We start from the raw sequence: 22,046 nt of genomic DNA, 5'->3' as shown, positions 1-22,046 counted from the left end.
AGCTTGAAGGGAAACGTTGTTTTCCTCACTGGAATTTACAGCGTTGCAGGCTCAATGGTGGCAGGGAAACACTGTTGTTCCATATCTTCTCTTCTTAACACAATCCATTTCTCGTCAGAGAAACAGGCAGGCCCCAGGTCCAAGGCAGCCTGTGTCAATGCGGTGCTTAAACTCCAGCAAGCGTTTATGATGTCATAGGCCACTAGGCTGTGCACTAGATTCTAAGATGTAGGCGACGGACTGCCCGTCAGTTCTGGGACCTGTAAGCCACGTTCAGTTGAGGAGAACTATATGCCAAAAGAAGGGCAATGGAGACCTTCTTTTCTTAAGCCACTAGAAGCTGTAAAGGTGAACAGCAGATGTATCTCCCTTCTACCGCACCTGGGAAGTACAAAACACAGAACGAAGGCGCAGGGGGAATGCTCTGTGGTCCTTGTGGAGAAGAGGGCTTGAAAAGTGACCTGAAAATGTTCAGCGTTTTCGGAAGCCACCTGAAGGTGTCAATGTGAACAACAGAAGTATCTATCTTCTACAGCACCCGGAAGCCCCAAAGACCACAGGAAGGCAAAGGGAGAGTGCTTTGTGGTCCCTTTGGAAAACAGGGTTTGAAGGGATTCACTAAGGATTGATAGAGAATAGGTAAAACACATGGGACGACAAGCATCGAGCTCAAGCTCTCTGTTTCTCGTCACACAGAGAGGCAGGCCGCAGGTCCAAGGCAGCGTGTGTCAAAGCGGTGCTATAAATGCAGGAAGCTTTTACGGTTTCTTAGGCCATGTGCCTCTGCACTAGGATGCAACATGTAAACGACGGACTGCCTGACACTACTGGGACCTGTAAGCCACTTTGAGTTGAGGACAACTATATGCCAAAAGAAGGGCAATGGAGGCCTTCTTTCCTTAAGCCACTAGAACGGGTAAATGTGAACAGCAATAGTATCTCCCTTCTACCGCATCTGGGAAGTACAAAACTTCAAAGGAAAGTGCAGGGAGAATGCTCTGTGTTCCCTTTGGAAAAGAGAGCTTGAAGGGAAACTTTTTTCCTCACTGGGATTTAGAGCGTTGCAGGCTCAATTGTGGCAGGGAAACACTGTTGTTCCATATCTCCTCTTCTTAACACAATGCATTTCTCGTCACAGTAATAGGCAGGCCCCAGATCCAAGGCAGCCTGTGTCAAAGCGGTGCCTAAACTCCAGCAAGCGTTTATGGTGTCATAGGACACAGGCTGTGCACTAGATTCTAAGATGTAGGCGAAGGACTGCCCGTCAGTTCTGGGACCTGTAAGCCACGTTCAGTTGAGGAGAACTATATGCCAGGAGAAGCGCAATGGAGTCCTTCTTTCCTTAAGCCACTAGAACGTGTAAATGTGAACAGCAGATGTATCTCCCTTCTACCGCACCAAGGAAGTACAAAACTCAAAGGGAAAGTGCAGGGAGAATGCTCTGTGTTCCCTTTGGAAAAGAGCTTGAAGGGAAACGTTGTTTTCCTCACTGGAATTTACAGCGTTGCAGGCTCAATGGTGGCAGGGAAACACTGTTGTTCCATATCTTCTCTTCTTAACACAATCCATTTCTCGTCACAGAAATAGGCAGGCCCCAGATCCAAGGCAGCCTGTGTCAAAGCGGTGCCTAAACTCCAGCAAGCGTTTATGGTGTCATAGGCCACTAGGCTGTGCACTAGATTCTAAGATGTAGGCGAAGGACTGCCCGTCAGTTCTGGGCCCTGTAAGCCACGTTCAGTTGAGGAGAATTATATGCCAGAAGTAGCGCAATGGAGTCCTTCTTTCCTTAAGCAAGTAGAACATGTAAATATGAACAGCAGATGTATCTCTCTTCTTCCGCACCTGGGAAGTACAAAACTCAAAGGGAAAGTGCAGGGAGAATGCTCTGTGTCCCCTATGGAAAAGAGCTTGAAGGGAAACGTTGTTTTCCTCCCTGGAATTTACAGCGTTGCAGGCTCAATGGTGGCAGGGAAACACTGTTGTTCCATAACTTCTCTTCTTAACACAATCCATTTCTCGTCACAGAAACAGGCAGGCCCCAGGTCCAAGGCAGCCTGTGTCAATGCGGTGCTTAAACTCCAGCAAGCGTTTATGATGTCATAGAGCACTAGGCTGTGCACTAGATTCTAAGATGTAGGCGACGGCGTGCCCGACACTTCTGGGACCTGTAAGCCCGTTCAGTTGAGGAGAACTATATGCCAAAAGAAGGGCAATGGAGACCGTCTTTTCTTAAGCTACTAGAAGCTGTAAATGTGAACAGCAGATGTATCTCCCTTCTACCGCACCTGGGAAGTGCAAAACTCAAAGGGAAAGTGCAGGGAGAATGCTCTGTGTTCCCTTTGGGAAAGAGCTTGAAGGGAAACGTTGTTTTCCTCATTGGAATTTACAGGGTTGCAGGCTCAATTGTGGCAGGGAAACACTGTTGTTCCATATCTTCTCTTCTTAACACAATCCATTTCTCGTCACAGAAAGAGGCAGGCCCCAGATCCAAGGCAGCCTGTGTCAAAGCGGTGCTTAAACTCCAGCAAGCGTTTATGGTGTCATAGGCCACTAGGCTGTGCACTAGATTCTAAGATGTAGGCGACGGACTGCCCGTCAGTTCTGGGACCTGTAAGCCACGTTCAGTTGAGGAGAACTATATGCCAAAAGAAGGGCAATGGAGACCTTCTTTTCTTAAGCCACTAGAAGCTGTAAATGTGAACAGCAGATGTATCTCCCTTCTACCGCACCTGGGAAGTACAAAACACAGAACGAAGGCGCAGGGGGAATGCTCTGTGGTCCTTGTGGAGAAGAGGGCTTGAAAAGTGACCTGAAAACGTTCAGCGTTTTCGGAAGCCACCTGAAGGTGTCAATGTGAACAACAGAAGTATCTATCTTCTACAGCACCCGGAAGCCCCAAAGACCACAGGAAGGCAAAGGGAGAGTGCTTTGTGGTCCCTTTGGAAAACAGGGTTTGAAGGGATTCACTAAGGATTGTTAGGGAATAGGTAAAACACATGGGACGACTAGCATCGAGCTCAAGCTCTCTGTTTCTCATCACACAGAGAGGCAGGCCGCAGGTCCAAGGCAGCGTGTGTCAAAGCGGTGCTATAAATGCAGGAAGCTTTTACGGTGTCTTAGGCCATGTGCCTCTGCACTAGGATGCAACATGTAAACAACGGACTGCCTGACACTACTGGGACCTATAAGCCACTTTGAGTTGAGGACAACTATATGCCAAAAGAAGGGCAATGGAGGCCTTCTTTCCTTAAGCCACTAGAACGGGTAAATGTGAACAGCAATAGTATCTCCCTTCTACCGCATCTGGGAAGTACAAAACTCAAAAGGAAAGTGCAGGGAGAATGCTCTGTGTTCCCTTTGGAAAAGAGAGCTTGAAGGGAAACTTTTTTTCCTCACTGGGATTTAGAGCGTTGCAGGCTCAATGGTGGCAGGGAAACACTGTTGTTCCATATCTTCTCTTCTTAACACAATCCATTTCTCGTCACAGAAAGAGGCAGGCCCCAGATCAAAGACAGCCTGTGTCAAAGCGGTGCTTAAACTCCAGCAAGCGTTTATGGTGTCATAGGCCACTAGGCTGTGCACTAGATTCTAAGATGTAGGCGAAGGACTGCCCGTCAGTTCTGGGACCTGTAAGCCACGTTCAGTTGAGGAGAACTATATGCCAGGAGAAGCGCAATGGAGTCCTTCTTTCCTTAAGCCACTAGAACGTGTAAATGTGAACAGCAGATGTATCTCCCTTCTACCGCACCGGGGAAGTACAAAACTCAAAGGGAAAGTGCAGGGAGAATGCTCTGTGTTCCCTTTGGAAAAGAGCTTGAAGGGAAATGTTGTTTTCCTCACTGGAATTTACAGCGTTGCAGGCTCAATGGTGGCAGGGAAACACTGTTGTTCCATATCTTCTCTTCTTAACACAATCCATTTCTCGTCACAGAAATAGGCAGGCCCCAGATCCAAGATAGCCTGTGTCAAAGCGGTGCTTATACTCCAGCAAGCGTTTATGGTGTCATAGGCCACTAGGCTGTGCACTAGATTCTAAGATGTAGGCGAAGGACTGCCCGTCAGTTCTGGGCCCTGTAAGCCACGTATAGTTGAGGAGAATTATATGCCAGAAGTAGCGCAATGGAGTACTTCTTTCCTTAAGCCAGTAGAACGTGTAAATGTGAACAGCAGATGTACCTCCCTTCTTCCGCACCTGGGAAGTACAAAACTCAAAGGGAAAGTGCAGGGAGAATGCTCTGTGTCTCCTATGGAAAAGAGCTTGAAGGGAAACGTTGTTTTCCTCACTGGAATTTACAGCGTTGCAGGCTCAATGGTGGCAGGGAAACACTGTTGTTCCATATCTTCTCTTCTTAACACAATCCATTTCTCGTCAGAGAAACAGGCAGGCCCCAGGTCCAAGGCAGCCTGTGTCAATGCGGTGCTTAAACTCCAGCAAGCGTTTATGATGTCATAGGCCACTAGGCTGTGCACTAGATTCTAAGATGTAGGCGACGGACTGCCCGTCAGTTCTGGGACCTGTAAGCCACGTTCAGTTGAGGAGAACTATATGCCAAAAGAAGGGCAATGGAGACCTTCTTTTCTTAAGCCACTAGAAGCTGTAAAGGTGAACAGCAGATGTATCTCCCTTCTACCGCACCTGGGAAGTACAAAACACAGAACGAAGGCGCAGGGGGAATGCTCTGTGGTCCTTGTGGAGAAGAGGGCTTGAAAAGTGACCTGAAAACGTTCAGCGTTTTCGGAAGCCACCTGAAGGTGTCAATGTGAACAACAGAAGTATCTATCTTCTACAGCACCCGGAAGCCCCAAAGACCACAGGAAGGCAAAGGGAGAGTGCTTTGTGGTCCCTTTGGAAAACAGGGTTTGAAGGGATTCACTAAGGATTGTTAGGGAATAGGTAAAACACATGGGACGACTAGCATCGAGCTCAAGCTCTCTGTTTCTCGTCACACAGAGAGGCAGGCCGCAGGTCCAAGGCAGCGTGTGTCAAAGCGGTGCTATAAATGCAGTAAGCTTTTACGGTGTCTTAGGCCATGTGCCTCTGCACTAGGATGCAACATGTAAACAACGGACTGCCTGACACTACTGGGACCTGTAAGCCACTTTGAGTTGAGGACAACTATATGCCAAAAGAAGGGCAATGGAGGCCTTCTTTCCTTAAGCCACTAGAACGTGTAAATGTGAACAGCAGATGTATCTCCCTTCTACCGCACCGGGGAAGTACAAAACTCAAAGGGAAAGTGCAGGGAGAATGCTCTGTGTTCCCTTTGGAAAGGAGCTTGAAGGGAAACGTTGTTTTCCTCACTGGAATTTACAGCGTTGCAGGCTCAATGGTGGCAGGGAAACACTGTTGTTCCATATCTTCTCTTCTTAACACAATGCATTTCTCGTCACAGAAATAGGCAGGCCCCAGATCCAAGGCAGCCTGTGTCAAAGCGGTGCTTAAACTCCAGCAAGCGTTTATGGTGTCATAGGCCACTAGGCTGTGCACTAGATTCTAAGATGTAGGCGAAGGACTGCCCATCAGTTCTGTGCCCTGTAAGCCACGTTCAGTTGAGGAGAATTATATGCCAGAAGTAGCGCAATGGAGTCCTTCTTTCCTTAAGCCAGTAGAACGTGTAAATGTGAACAGCAGATGTATCTCCCTTCTTCCGCACCTGGGAAGTACAAAACTCAAAGGGAAAGTGCAGGGAGAATGCTCTGTGTCCCATATGGAAAAGAGCTTGAAGGGAAACGTTGTTTTCCTAACTGGAATTTACAGCGTTGCAGGCTCAATGGTGCAGGGAAACACTGTTGTTCCATATCTTCTCTTCTTAACACAATCCAGTTCTCGTCACAGAAATAGGCAGGCCCCAGGTCCAAGGCAGCCTGTGTCAATGCGGTGCTTAAACTCCAGCAAGCGTTTATGATGTCATAGGCCACTAGGCTGTGCACTAGATTCTAAGATGTAGGCGACGGAGTGCCCGACACTTCTGGGACCTGTAAGCCTGTTGAGTTGAGGAGAACTATATGCCAAAAGAAGGGCAATGGAGACCTTCTTTTCTTAAGCCACTAGAAGCTGTAAATGTGAACAGCAGATGTATCTCCCTTCTACCGCACCTGGGAAGTACAAAACACAGAACGAAGGCGCAGGGGGAATGCTCTGTGGTCCTTGTGGAGAAGAGGGATTGAAAAGTGACCTGAAAACCTTCAGCGTTTTCGGAAGCCACCTGAAGGTGTCAATGTGAACAACAGAAGTATCTACCTTCTACAGCACCCGGAAGCCCCAAAGACCACAGGAAGGCAAAGGGAGAGTGCTTTGTGGTCCCTTTGGAAAACAGGGTTTGAAGGGATTCACTAAGGATTGTTAGGGAATAGGTAAAACACATGGGACGACAAGCATCGAGCTCAAGCTCTCTGTTTCTCGTCACACAGAGAGGCAGGCCGCAGGTCCAAGGCAGCGTGTGTCAAAGCGGTGCTATAAATGCAGGAAGCTTTTACGGTTTCTTAGGCCATGTGCCTCTGCACTAGGATGCAACATGTAAACGACGGACTGCCTGACACTACTGGGACCTGTAAGCCACTTTGAGTTGAGGACAACTATATGCCAAAAGAAGGGCAATGGAGGCCTTCTTTCCTTAAGCCACTAGAACGGGTAAATGTGAACAGCAATAGTATCTCCCTTCTACCGCATCTGGGAAGTACAAAACTCAAAAGGAAAGTGCAGGGAGAATGCTCTGTGTTCCCTTTGGAAAAGAGAGCTTGAAGGGAAACTTTTTTTCCTCACTGGGATTTAGAGCGTTGCAGGCTCAATTGTGGCAGGGAAACACTGTTGTTCCATATCTCCTCTTCTTAACACAATGCATTTCTCGTCACAGTAATAGGCAGGCCCCAGATCCAAGGCAGCCTGTGTCAAAGCGGTGCCTAAACTCCAGCAAGCGTTTATGGTGTCATAGGCCACAGGCTGTGCACTAGATTCTAAGATGTAGGCGAAGGACTGCCCGTCAGTTCTGGGACCTGTAAGCCACGTTCAGTTGAGGAGAACTATATGCCAGGAGAAGCGCAATGGAGTCCTTCTTTCCTTAAGCCACTAGAACGTGTAAATGTGAACAGCAGATGTATCTCCCTTCTACGGCACCAAGGAAGTACAAAACTCAAAGGGAAAGTGCAGGGAGAATGCTCTGTGTTCCCTTTGGAAAAGAGCTTGAAGGGAAACGTTGTTTTCCTCACTGGAATTTACAGCGTTGCAGGCTCAATGGTGGCAGGGAAACACTGTTGTTCCATATCTTCTCTTCTTAACACAATCCATTTCTCGTCAGAGAAATAGGCAGGCCCCAGATCCAAGGCAGCCTGTGTCAAAGTGGTGCTTAAACTCCAGCAAGCGTTTATGGTGTCATAGGCCACTAGGCTGTGCACTAGATTCTAAGATGTAGGCGAAGGACTGCCCGTCAGTTCTGGGACCTGTAATCCACGTTCAGTTGAGGAGAACTATATGCCAGGAGAAGCGCAATGGAGTCCTTCTTTCCTTAAGCCAGTAGAACGTGTAAATGTGAACAGCAGATGTATCTCCCTTCTTCCGCACCTGGGAAGTACAAAACTCAAAGGGAAAGTGCAGGGAGAATGCTCTGTGTCCCCTATGGAAAAGAGCTTGAAGGGAAACGTTGTTTTCCTCACTGGAATTTACAGCGTTGCAGGCTCAATGGTGGCAGGGAAACACTGTTGTTCCATATCTTCTCTTCTTAACACAATCCATTTCTCGTCACAGAAATAGGCATGCCCCAGATCAAAGACAGCCTGTGTCAAAGCGGTGCTTAAACTCCAGCAAGCGTTTATGGTGTCATAGGCCACTAGGCTGTGCACTAGATTCTAAGATGTAGGCGAAGGACTGCCCGTCAGTTCTGGGACCTGTAAGCCACGTTCAGTTGAGGAGAACTATATGCCAGGAGAAGCGCAATGGAGTCCTTCTTTCCTTAAGCCACTAGAACGTGTAAATGTGAACAGCAGATGTATCTCCCTTCTTCCGCACCTGGGAAGTACAAAACTCAAAGGGAAAGTGCAGGGAGAATGCTCTGTGTCCCCTATGGAAAAGAGCTTGAAGGGAAACGTTGTTTTCCTCACTGGAATTTACAGCGTTGCAAGCTCAATGGTGGCAGGGAAACACTGTTGTTCCATATCTTCTCTTCTTAACACAATCCATTTCTCGTCACAGAAAGAGGCAGGCCCCAGGTCCAAGGCAGCCTGTGTCAATGCGGTGCTTAAACTCCAGCAAGCGTTTATGATGTCATAGGCCACTAGGCTGTGCACTAGATTCTAAGATGTAGGCGACGGCGTGCCCGCCACTTCTGGGACCTGTAAGACCGTTCAGTTGAGGAGAACTATATGCCAAAAGAAGGGCAATGGAGACCTTCTTTTCTTAAGCCACTAGAAGCTGTAAATGTGAACAGCAGATGTATCTCCCTTCTACCGCACCTGGGAAGTACAAAACTCAAAGGGAAAGTGCAGGGAGAATGCTCTGTGTTCCCTTTGGAAAAGAGCTTGAAGGGAAACGTTGTTTTCCTCAGTGGAATTTACACCATTGCAGGCTCAATTGTGGCAGGGAAACACTGTTGTTCCATATCTACTCTTCTTAACACAATCCATTTCTCGTCACAGAAACAGGCAAGCCCCAGATCCAAGGCAGCCTGTGTCAAAGCGGTGCTTAAACTCCAGCAAGCGTTTATGGTGTCATAGGCCACTAGGCTGTGCACTAGATTCTAAGATGTAGGCGAAGGACTGCCCGTCAGTTCTGGGACCTGTAAGCCACGTTCAGTTGAGGAGAACTATATGCCAAAAGAAGGGCAATGGAGACCTTCTTTTCTTAAGCCACTAGAAGCTGTAAATGTGAACAGCAGATGTATCTCCCTTCTACCGCACCTGGGAAGTACAAAACACAGAACGAAGGCGCAGGGGTAAAGCTCTGTGGTCCTTGTGGAGAAGAGGGCTTGAAAAGTGACCTGAAAACGTTCAGCGTTTTCGGAAGCCACCTGAAGGTGTCAATGTGAACAACAGAAGTATCTATCTTCTACAGCACCCGGAAGCCCCAAAGACCACAGGAAGGCAAAGGGAGAGTGCTTTGTGGTCCCTTTGGAAAACAGGGTTTGAAGGGATTCACTAAGGATTGTTAGGGAATAGGTAAAACACATGGGACGACTAGCATCGAGCTCAAGCTCTCTGTTTCTCGTCACACAGAGAGGCAGGTCGCAGGTCCAAGGCAGCGTGTGTCAAAGCGGTGCTATAAATGCAGGAAGCTTTTGCGGTGTCTTAGGCCATGTGCCTCTGCACTAGGATGCAACATGTAAACAACGGACTGCCTGACACTACTGGGACCTGTAAGCCACTTTGAGTTGAGGACAACTATATGCCAAAAGAAGGGCAATGGAGGCCTTCTTTCCTTAAGCCACTAGAACGGGTAAATGTGAACAGCAATAGTATCTCCCTTCTACCGCATCTGGGAAGTACAAAACTCAAAACGAAAGTGCAGGGAGAACGCTCTGTGTTCCGTTTGGAAAAGAGAGCTTGAAGGGAAACTTTTTTTCCTCACTGGGATTTAGAGCGTTGCAGGCTCAATTGTGGCAGGGAAACACTGTTGTTCCATATCTTCTCTTCTTAACACAATGCATTTCTCGTCACAGTAATAGGCAGGCCCCAGATCCAAGGCAGCCTCTGTCAAAGGGGTGCCTAAACTCCAGCAAGCGTTTATGGTGTCATAGGCCACTAGGCTGTGCACTAGATTCTAAGATGTAGGCGAAGGACTGCCTGTCAGTTCTGGGACCTGTAAGCCACGTTCAGTTGAGGAGAATTATATGCCAGAACAAGCGCAATGGAGTCCTTCTTTCGTAAGCCACTAGAACGTGTAAATGTGAACAGCATATGTATCTCCCTTCTACCGCACCTGGGAAGTACAAAACTCAAAGGGAAAGTGCAGGGAGAATGCTCTGTGTCCCCTATGGAAAAGAGCTTGAAAGGAAACATTGTTTTCCTCACTGGAATTTACAGCGTTGCAGGCTCAATTGTGGCAGGGAAACACTGTTGTTCCATATCTTCTCTTCTTAACACAATCCATTTCTCGTCACAGAAATAGGCAGGCCCCAGATCAAAGACAGCCTGTGTCAAAGCGGAGCTTAAACTCCAGCAAGCGTTTATGGTGTCATAGGCCACTAGGCTGTGCACTAGATTCTAAGATGTAGGCGAAGGACTGCCCGTCAGTTCTGGGACCTGTAAGCCACGTTCAGTTGAGGAGAACTATATGCCAGGAGAAGCGCAATGGAGTCCTTCTTTCCTTAAGCCACTAGAACGTGTAAATGTGAACAGCAGATGTATCTCCCTTCTACCGCACCGGGGAAGTACAAAACTCAAAGGGAAAGTGCAGGGAGAATGCTCTGTGTTCCCTTTGGAAAAGAGCTTGAAGGGAAACGTTGTTTTCCTCACTGGAATTTACAGCGTTGCAGGCTCAATGGTGGCAGGGAAACACTGTTGTTCCATATCTTCTCTTCTTAAAACAATCCATTTCTCGTCACAGAAATAGGCAGGCCCCAGATCAAAGACAGCCTGTGTCAAAGCGGTGCTTAAACTCCAGCAAGCGTTTATGGTGTCATAGGCCACTAGGCTGTGCACTAGATTCTAAGATGTAGGCGAAGGACTGCCCGTCAGTTCCGGGCCCTGTAAGCCACGTTCAGTTGAGGAGAATTATATGCCAGAAGTAGCGCAATGGAGTCCTTCTTTCCTTAAGCCAGTAGAACGTGTAAATGTGAACAGCAGATGTATCTCCCTTCTTCCGCACCTTGGAAGTACAAAACTCAAAGGGAAAGTGCAGGGAGAATGCTCTGTGTCCCCTATGGAAAAGAGCTTGAAGGGAAACGTTGTTTTCCTCAATGGAATTTACAGCGTTGCAGGCTCAATGGTGGCAGGGAAACACTGTTGTTCCATATCTTCTCTTCTTAACACAATCCATTTCTCGTCACAGAAACAGGCAGGCCCCAGGTCCAAGGCAGCCTGTGTCAATGCGGTGCTTAAACTCCAGCTAGCGTTTATGATGTCATAGGCCACTAGGCTGTGCACTAGATTCTAAGATGTAGGCGACGGAGTGCCCGACAATTCTGGGCCCTGTAAGCCTGTTCAGTTGAGGAGAACTATATGCCAAAAGAAGGGCAATGGAGACCTTCTTTTCTTAAGCCACTAGAAACTGTAAAAGTGAACAGCAGATGTATCTCCCTTCTACCGCACCTGGGAAGTACAAAACCCAGAACGAAGGCGCAGGGGGAATGCTCTGTGGCCCTTGTGGAGAAGAGGGCTTGAATAGTGACCTGAAAACGTTCAGCGTTTTCGGAAGCCACCTAAAGGTGTTAATGTGAACAACAGAAGTATCTACCTTCTACAGCACCCGGAAGCCCCAAAGACCACAGGAAGGCAAAGGGAGAGTGCTTTGTGGTCCCTTTGGAAAACAGGGTTTGAAGGGATTCACTAAGGATTGTTAGGGAATAGGTAAAACACATGGGACGACTAGCATCGAGCTCAAGCTCTCTGTTTCTCGTCACACAGAGAGGCAGGCCGCAGGTCCAAGGCAGCGTGTGTCAAAGCGGTGCTATAAATGCAGGAAGCTTTTATGGTGTCTTAGGCCATGTGCCTCTGCACTAGGATGCAACATGTAAACAACGGACTGCCTGACACTACTGGGACCTGTAAGCCACTTTGAGTTGAGGACAACTATATGCCAAAAGAAGGGCAATGGAGGCCTTCTTTCCTTAAGCCACTAGAACGGGTAAATGTGAACAGCAATAGTATCTCCCTTCTACCGCATCTGGGAAGTACAAAACTCAAAAGGAAAGTGCAGGGAGAATGCTCTGTGTTCCCTTTGGAAAAGAGAGCTTGAAGGGAAACTTTTTTTCCTCACTGGGATTTAGAGCGTTGCAGGCTCAATTGTGGCAGGGAAACACTGTTGTTCCATATCTTCTCTTCTTAACACAATGCATTTCTCGTCACAGTAATAGGCAGGCCCCAGATCCAAGGCAGCCTCTGTCAAAGGGGTGCCTAAACTCCAGCAAGCGTTTATGGTGTCATAGGCCACTAGGCTGTGCACTAGATTCTAAGATGTAGGCGAAGGACTGCCTGTCAGTTCTGGGACCTGTAAGCCACGTTCAGTTGAGGAGAATTATATGCCAGAAGAAGCGCAATGGAGTCCTTCTTTCCTTAAGCCACTAGAACGTGTAAATGTGAACAGCAGATGTATCTCCCTTCTACCGCACCTGGGAAGTACAAAATTCAAAGGGAAAGTGCAGGGAGAATGCTCTGTGTCCCCTATGGAAAAGAGCTTGAAAGGAAACATTGTTTTCCTCACTGGAATTTACAGCGTTGCAGGCTCAATTGTGGCAGGGAAACACTGTTGTTCCATATCTTCTCTTCTTAACACAATCCATTTCTCGTCACAGAAATAGGCAGGCCCCAGATCAAAGACAGCCTGTGTCAAAGCGGTGCTTAAACTCCAGCAAGCGTTTATGGTGTCATAGGCCACTAGGCTGTGCACTAGATTCTAAGATGTAGGCGAAGGACTGCCCGTCAGTTCTGGGACCTGTAATCCACGTTCAGTTGAGGAGAACTATATGCCAGGAGAAGCGCAATGGAGACCTTCTTTCCTTAAGCCAGTAGAACGTGTAAATGTGAACAGCAGATGTATCTCCCTTCTTCCGCACCTGGGAAGTACAAAACTCAAAGGGAAAGTGCAGGGAGAATGCTCTGTGTCCCCTATGGAAAAGAGCTTGAAGGGAAACGTTGTTTTCCTCACTGGAATTTACAGCGTTGCAAGCTCAATGGTGGCAGGGAAACACTGTTGTTCCATATCTTCTCTTCTTAACACAATCCATTTCTCGTCACAGAAACAGGCAGGCCCCAGGTCCAAGGCAGCCTGTGTCAATGCGGTGCTCAAACTCCAGCAAGCGTTTATGATGTCATAGGCCACTAGGCTGTGCACTAGATTCTAAGATGTAGGCGACGGCGTGCCCGCCACTTCTGGGACCTGTAAGACCGTTCAGTTGAGGAGAACTATATGCCAAAAGAAGGGCAATGGAGACCTTCTTTTCTTAAGCCACTAGAAGCTGTAAATGTGAACAGCAGATGTATCTCCCTTCTACCGCACCTGGGAAGTACAAAACTCAAAGGGAAAGTGCAGGGAGAATGCTCTGTGTTCCCTTTGGAAAAGAGCTTGAAGGGAAACGTTGTTTTCCTCATTGGAATTTACAGGGTTGCAGGCTCAATTGTGGCAGGGAAACACTGTTGTTCCATATCTTCTCTTCTTAACACAATCCATTTCTCGTCACAGAAAGAGGCAGGCCCTAGGTCCAAGGCAGCCTGTGTCAAAGCGGTGCTTAAACTCCAGCAAGCGTTTATGGTGTCATAGGCCACTAGGCTGTGCACTAGATTCTAAGATGTAGGCGACGGACTGCCCGTCAGTTCTGGGACCTGTAAGCCACGTTCAGTTGAGGAGAACTATATGCCAAAAGAAGGGCAATGGAGACCTTCTTTTCTTAAGCCACTAGAAGCTGTAAATGTGAACAGCAGATGTATCTCCCTTCTACCGCACCTGGGAAGTACAAAACACAGAACGAAGGCGCAGGGGGAATGCTCTGTGGTCCTTGTGGAGAAGAGGGCTTGAAAATTGACCTGAAAATGTTCAGCGTTTTCGGAAGCCACCTGAAGGTGTCAATGTGAACAACAGAAGTATCTATCTTCTACAGCACCCGGAAGCCCCAAAGACCACAGGAAGGCAAAGGGAGAGTGCTTTGTGGTCCCTTTGGAAAACAGGGTTTGAAGGGATTCACTAAGGATTGTTAGGGAATAGGTAAAACACATGGGACGACTAGCATCGAGCTCAAGCTCTCTGTTTCTCGTCACACAGAGAGGCAGGCCGCAGGTCCAAGGCAGCGTGTGTCAAAGCGGTGCTATAAATGCAGGAAGCTTTTACGGTGTCTTAGGCCATGTGCCTCTGCACTAGGATGCAACATGTAAACGACGGACTGCCTGACACTACTGGGACCTGTAAGCCACTTTGAGTTGAGGACAACTATATGCCAAAAGAAGGGCAATGGAGGCCTTCTTTCCTTAAGCCACTAGAACGGGTAAATGTGAACAGCAATAGTATCTCCCTTCTACCGCATCTGGGAAGTACAAAACTCAAAAGGAAAGTGCAGGGAGAATGCTCTGTGTTCCCTTTGGAAAAGAGAGCTTGAAGGGAAACTTTTTTTCCTCACTGGGATTTAGAGCGTTGCAGGCTCAATTGTGGCAGGGAAACACTGTTGTTCCATATCTCCTCTTCTTAACACAATGCATTTCTCGTCACAGTAATAGGCAGTCCCCAGATCCAAGGCAGCCTCTGTCAAAGGGGTGCCTAAACTCCAGCAAGCGTTTATGGTGTCATAGGCCACTAGGCTGTGCACTAGATTCTAAGATGTAGGTGAAGGACTGCCTGTCAGTTCTGGGACCTGTAAGCCACGTTCAGTTGAGGAGAATTATATGCCAGAAGAAGCGCAATGGAGTCCTTCTTTCCTTAAGGCACTAGAACGTGTAAATGTGAACAGCATATGTATCTCCCTTCTACCGCACCGGGGAAGTACAAAACTCAAAGGGAAAGTGCAGGGAGAATGCTCTGTGTCCCCTATGGAAAAGAGCTTGAAGGGAAACGTTGTTTTCCTCACTGGAATTTACAGCGTTGCAGGCTCAATGGTGGCAGGGAAACACTGTTGTTCCATATCTTCTCTTCTTAACACAATCCATTTCTCGTCACAGAAAGAGGCAGGCCCCAGATCAAAGACAGCCTGTGTCAAAGCGGTGCTTAAACTCCAGCAAGCGTTTATGGTGTCATAGGCCACTAGGCTGTGCACTAGATTCTAAGATGTAGGCGAAGGACTGCCCGTCAGTTCTGGGACCTGTAAGCCACGTTCAGTTGAGGAGAACTGTATGCCAGGAGAAGCGCAATGGAGTCCTTCTTTCCTTAAGCCACTAGAACGTGTAAATGTGAACAGCAGATGTATCTCCCTTCTACCGCACCGGGGAAGTACAAAACTCAAAGGGAAAGTGCAGGGAGAATGCTCTGTGTTCCCTTTGGAAAAGAGCTTGAAGGGAAATGTTTTTTTCCTCACTGGAATTTACAGCGTTGCAGGCTCAATGGTGGCAGGGAAACACTGTTGTTCCATATCTTCCCTTCTTAACACAATCCATTTCTCGTCACAGAAATAGGCAGGCCCCAGATCCAAGATAGCCTGTGTCAAAGCGGTGCTTAAACTCCAGCAAGCGTTTATGGTGTCATAGGCCACTAGGCAGTGCACTAGATTCTAAGATGTAGGCGAAGGACTGCCCGTCAGTTCTGGGACCTGTAAGCCACGTATAGTTGAGGAGAATTATATGCCAGAAGTAGCGCAATGGAGTCCTTCTTTCCTTAAGCCAGTAGAACGTGTAAATGTGAACAGCAGATGTACCTCCCCTCTTCCGCACCTAGGAAGTACAAAACTCAAAGGGAAAGTGCAGGGAGAATGCTCTGTGTCTCCTATGGAAAAGAGCTTGAAGGGAAACGTTGTTTTCCTCACTGGAATTTACAGCGTTGCAGGCTCAATGGTGGCAGGGAAACACTGTTGTTCCATATCTTCTCTTCTTAACACAATCAATTTCTCGTCAGAGAAACAGGCAGGCCCCAGGTCCAAGGCAGCCTGTGTCAATGCGGTGCTTAAACTCCAGCAAGCGTTTATGATGTCATAGGCCACTAGGCTGTGCACTAGATTCTAAGATGTAGGCGGCGGAGTGCCCGACAATTCTGGGCCCTGTAAGCCTGTTCAGTTGAGGAGAACTATATGCCAAAAGAAGGGCAATGGAGACCTTCTTTTCTTAAGCCACTAGAAGCTGTAAATGTGAACAGCAGATGTATCTCCCTTCTACCGCACCTGGGAAGTACAAAACACAGAACGAAGGCGCAGGGGGAATGCTCTGTGGTCCTTGTGGAGAAGAGGGCTTGAAAAGTGACCTGAAAATGTTCAGCGTTTTCGGGAGCCACCTGAAGGTGTCAATGTGAACAACAGAAGTATCTATCTTCTACAGCACCCGGAAGCCCCAAAGACCACAGGAAGGCAAAGGGAGAGTGCTTTGTGGTCCCTTTGGAAAACAGGGTTTGAAGGGATTCACTAAGGATTGTTAGGGAATAGGTAAAACACATGGGACGACAAGCATCGAGCTCAAGCTCTCTGTTTCTCGTCACACAGAGAGGCAGGCCGCAGGTCCAAGGCAGCGTGTGTCAAAGCGGTGCTATAAATGCAGGAAGCTTTTACGGTTTCTTAGGCCATGTGCCTCTGCACTAGGATGCAACATGTAAACGACGGACTGCCTGACACTACTGGGACCTGTAAGCCACTTTGAGTTGAGCACAACTATATGCCAAAAGAAGGGCAATGGAGGCCTTCTTTCCTTAAGCCACTAGAACGGGTAAATGTGAACAGCAATAGTATCTCCCTTCTACCGCATCTGGGAAGTACAAAACTCAAAAGGAAAGTGCAGGGAGAATGCTCTGTGTTCCCTTTGGAAAAGAGAGCTTGAAGGGAAACTTTTTTTCCTCACTGGGATTTAGAGCGTTGCAGGCTCAATTGTGGCAGGGAAACACTGTTGTTCCATATCTCCTCTTCTTAACACAATGCATTTCTCGTCACAGTAATAGGCAGGCCCCAGATCCAAGGCAGCCTGTGTCAAAGCGGTGCCTAAACTCCAGCAAGCGTTTATGGTGTCATAGGCCACAGGCTGTGCACTAGATTCTAAGATGTAGGCGAAGGACTGCCCGTCAGTTCTGGGACCTGTAAGCCACGTTCAGTTGAGGAGAACTATATGCCAGGAGAAGCGCAATGGAGTCCTTCTTTCCTTAAGCCACTAGAACGTGTAAATGTGAACAGCAGATGTATCTCCCTTCTACGGCACCAAGGAAGTACAAAACTCAAAGGGAAAGTGCAGGGAGAATGCTCTGTGTTCCATTTGGAAAAGAGCTTGAAGGGAAACGTTGTTTTCCTCACTGGAATTTACAGCGTTGCAGGCTCAATGGTGGCAGGGAAACACTGTTGTTCCATATCTTCTCTTCTTAACACAATCCATTTCTCGTCAGAGAAATAGGCAGGCCCCAGATCCAAGGCAGCCTGTGTCAAAGTGGTGCTTAAACTCCAGCAAGCGTTTATGGTGTCATAGGCCACTAGGCTGTGCACTAGATTCTAAGATGTAGGCGAAGGACTGCCCGTCAGTTCTGGGACCTGTAATCCACGTTCAGTTGAGGAGAACTATATGCCAAGAGAAGCGCAATGGAGTCCTTCTTTCCTTAAGCCAGTAGAACGTGTAAATGTGAACAGCAGATGTATCTCCCTTCTTCCGCACCTGGGAAGTACAAAACTCAAAGGGAAAGTGCAGGGAGAATGCTCTGTGTCCCCTATGGAAAAGAGCTTGAAGGGAAACGTTGTTTTCCTCACTGGAATTTACAGCGTTGCAGGCTCAATGGTGGCAGGGAAACACTGTTGTTCCATATCTTCTCTTCTTAACACAATCCATTTCTCGTCACAGAAATAGGCATGCCCCAGATCAAAGACAGCCTGTGTCAAAGCGGTGCTTAAACTCCAGCAAGCGTTTATGGTGTCATAGGCCACTAGGCTGTGCACTAGATTCTAAGATGTAGGCGAAGGACTGCCCGTCAGTTCTGGGACCTGTAAGCCACGTTCAGTTGAGGAGAACTATATGCCAGGAGAAGCGCAATGGAGTCCTTCTTTCCTTAAGCCACTAGAACGTGTAAATGTGAACAGCAGATGTATCTCCCTTCTTCCGCACCTGGGAAGTACAAAACTCAAAGGGAAAGTGCAGGGAGAATGCTCTGTGTCCCCTATGGAAAAGAGCTTGAAGGGAAACGTTGTTTTCCTCACTGGAATTTACAGCGTTGCAAGCTCAATGGTGGCAGGGAAACACTGTTGTTCCATATCTTCTCTTCTTAACACAATCCATTTCTCGTCACAGAAAGAGGCAGGCCCCAGGTCCAAGGCAGCCTGTGTCAATGCGGTGCTTAAACTCCAGCAAGCGTTTATGATGTCATAGGCCACTAGGCTGTGCACTAGATTCTAAGATGTAGGCGACGGCGTGCCCGCCACTTCTGGGACCTGTAAGACCGTTCAGTTGAGGAGAACTATATGCCAAAAGAAGGGCAATGGAGACCTTCTTTTCTTAAGCCACTAGAAGCTGTAAATGTGAACAGCAGATGTATCTCCCTTCTACCGCACCTGGGAAGTACAAAACTCAAAGGGAAAGTGCAGGGAGAATGCTCTGTGTTCCCTTTGGAAAAGAGCTTGAAGGGAAACGTTGTTTTCCTCAGTGGAATTTACACCATTGCAGGCTCAATTGTGGCAGGGAAACACTGTTGTTCCATATCTTCTCTTCTTAACACAATCCATTTCTCATCACAGAAACAGGCAGGCCCCAGATCCAAGGCAGCCTGTGTCAAAGCGGTGCTTAAACTCCAGCAAGCGTTTATGGTGTCATAGGCCACTAGGCTGTGCACTAGATTCTAAGATGTAGGCGAAGGACTGCCCGTCAGTTCTGGGACCTGTAAGCCACGTTCAGTTGAGGAGAACTATATGCCAAAAGAAGGGCAATGGAGACCTTCTTTTCTTAAGCCACTAGAAGCTGTAAATGTGAACAGCAGATGTATCTCCCTTCTACCGCACCTGGGAAGTACAAAACACAGAACGAAGGAGCAGGGGTAAAGCTCTGTGGTCCTTGTGGAGAAGAGGGCTTGAAAAGTGACCTGAAAACGTTCAGCGTTTTCGGAAGCCACCTGAAGGTGTCAATGTGAACAACAGAAGTATCTATCTTCTACAGCACCCGGAAGCCCCAAAGACCACAGGAAGGCAAAGGGAGAGTGCTTTGTGGTCCCTTTGGAAAACAGGGTTTGAAGGGATTCACTAAGGATTGTTAGGGAATAGGTAAAACACATGGGACGACTAGCATCGAGCTCAAGCTCTCTGTTTCTCGTCACACAGAGAGGCAGGTCGCAGGTCCAAGGCAGCGTGTGTCAAAGCGGTGCTATAAATGCAGGAAGCTTTTGCGGTGTCTTAGGCCATGTGCCTCTGCACTAGGATGCAACATGTAAACAACGGACTGCCTGACACTACTGGGACCTGTAAGCCACTTTGAGTTGAGGACAACTATATGCCAAAAGAAGGGCAATGGAGGCCTTCTTTCCTTAAGCCACTAGAACGGGTAAATGTGAACAGCAATAGTATCTCCCTTCTACCGCATCTGGGAAGTACAAAACTCAAAAGGAAAGTGCAGGGAGAACGCTCTGTGTTCCGTTTGGAAAAGAGAGCTTGAAGGGAAACTTTTTTTCCTCACTGGGATTTAGAGCGTTGCAGGCTCAATTGTGGCAGGGAAACACTGTTGTTCCATATCTTCTCTTCTTAACACAATGCATTTCTCGTCACAGTAATAGGCAGGCCCCAGATCCAAGGCAGCCTCTGTCAAAGGGGTGCCTAAACTCCAGCAAGCGTTTATGGTGTCATAGGCCACTAGGCTGTGCACTAGATTCTAAGATGTAGGCGAAGGACTGCCTGTCAGTTCTGGGACCTGTAAGCCACGTTCAGTTGAGGAGAATTATATGCCAGAACAAGCGCAATGGAGTCCTTCTTTCGTAAGCCACTAGAACGTGTAAATGTGAACAGCATATGTATCTCCCTTCTACCGCACCTGGGAAGTACAAAACTCAAAGGGAAAGTGCAGGGAGAATGCTCTGTGTCCCCTATGGAAAAGAGCTTGAAAGGAAACATTGTTTTCCTCACTGGAATTTACAGCGTTGCAGGCTCAATTGTGGCAGGGAAACACTGTTGTTCCATATCTTCTCTTCTTAACACAATCCATTTCTCGTCACAGAAATAGGCAGGCCCCAGATCAAAGACAGCCTGTGTCAAAGCGGAGCTTAAACTCCAGCAAGCGTTTATGGTGTCATAGGCCACTAGGCTGTGCACTAGATTCTAAGATGTAGGCGAAGGACTGCCCGTCAGTTCTGGGACCTGTAAGCCACGTTCAGTTGAGGAGAACTATATGCCAGGAGAAGCGCAATGGAGTCCTTCTTTCCTTAAGCCACTAGAACGTGTAAATGTGAACAGCAGATGTATCTCCCTTCTACCACACCGGGGAAGAACAAAACTCAAAGGGAAAGTGCAGGGAGAATGCTCTGTGTTCCCTTTGGAAAAGAGCTTGAAGGGAAACGTTGTTTTCCTCACTGGAATTTACAGCGTTGCAGGCTCAATGGTGGCAGGGAAACACTGTTGTTCCATATCTTCTCTTCTTAACACAATCCATTTCTCGTCACAGAAATAGGCAGGCCCCAGATCAAAGACAGCCTGTGTCAAAGCGGTGCTTAAACTCCAGCAAGCGTTTATGGTGTCATAGGCCACTAGGCTGTGCACTAGATTCTAAGATGTAGGCGAAGGACTGCCCGTCAGTTCCGGGCCCTGTAAGCCACGTTCAGTTGAGGAGAATTATATGCCAGAAGTAGCGCAATGGAGTCCTTCTTTCCTTAAGCCAGTAGAACGTGTAAATGTGAACAGCAGATGAATCTCCCTTCTTCCGCACCTGGGAAGTACAAAACTCAAAGGGAAAGTGCAGGGAGAATGCTCTGTGTCCCCTATGGAAAAGAGCTTGAAGGGGAACGTTGTTTTCCTCAATGGAATTTACAGCGTTGCAGGCTCAATGGTGGCAGGGAAACACTGTTGTTCCATATCTTCTCTTCTTAACACAATCCATTTCTCGTCACAGAAACAGGCAGGCCCCAGGTCCAAGGCAGCCTGTGTCAATGCGGTGCTTAAACTCCAGCTAGCGTTTATGATGTCATAGGCCACTAGGCTGTGCACTAGATTCTAAGATGTAGGCGACGGAGTGCCCGACAATTCTGGGCCCTGTAAGCCTGTTCAGTTGAGGAGAACTATATGCCAAAAGAAGGGCAATGGAGACCTTCTTTTCTTAAGCCACTAGAAACTGTAAAAGTGAACAGCAGATGTATCTCCCTTCTACCGCACCTGGGAAGTACAAAACCCAGAACGAAGGCGCAGGGGGAATGCTCTGTGGCCCTTGTGGAGAAGAGGGCTTGAATAGTGACCTGAAAACGTTCAGCGTTTTCGGAAGCCACCTAAAGGTGTTAATGTGAACAACAGAAGTATCTACCTTCTACAGCACCCGGAAGCCCCAAAGACCACAGGAAGGCAAAGGGAGAGTGCTTTGTGGTCCCTTTGGAAAACAGGGTTTGAAGGGATTCACTAAGGATTGTTAGGGAATAGGTAAAACACATGGGACGACTAGCATCGAGCTCAAGCTCTCTGTTTCTCGTCACACAGAGAGGCAGGCCGCAGGTCCAAGGCAGCGTGTGTCAAAGCGGTGCTATAAATGCAGGAAGCTTTTACGGTGTCTTAGGCCATGTGCCTCTGCACTAGGATGCAACATGTAAACAACGGACTGCCTGACACTACTGGGACCTGTAAGCCACTTTGAGTTGAGGACAACTATATGCCAAAAGAAGGGCAATGGAGGCCTTCTTTCCTTAAGCCACTAGAACGGGTAAATGTGAACAGCAATAGTATCTCCCTTCTACCGCATCTGGGAAGTACAAAACTCAAAAGGAAAGTGCAGGGAGAATGCTCTGTGTTCCCTTTGGAAAAGAGAGCTTGAAGGGAAACTTTTTTTCCTCACTGGGATTTAGAGCGTTGCAGGCTCAATTGTGGCAGGGAAACACTGTTGTTCCATATCTTCTCTTCTTAACACAATGCATTTCTCGTCACAGTAATAGGCAGTACCCAGATCCAAGGCAGCCTCTGTCAAAGGGGTGCCTAAACTCCAGCAAGCGTTTATGGTGTCATAGGCCACTAGGCTGTGCACTAGATTCTAAGATGTAGGCAAAGGACTGCCTGTCAGTTCTGGGACCTGTAAGCCACGTTCAGTTGAGGAGAATTATATGCCAGAAGAAGCGCAATGGAGTCCTTCTTTCCTTA

This window comes from Mesoplodon densirostris, chromosome 10 (assembly GCF_025265405.1).
Source record: "Mesoplodon densirostris isolate mMesDen1 chromosome 10, mMesDen1 primary haplotype, whole genome shotgun sequence".
NCBI classification, from domain to species: Eukaryota; Metazoa; Chordata; class Mammalia; order Artiodactyla; family Ziphiidae; genus Mesoplodon; species Mesoplodon densirostris.
This window is presented reverse-complemented; position numbering follows the sequence as displayed.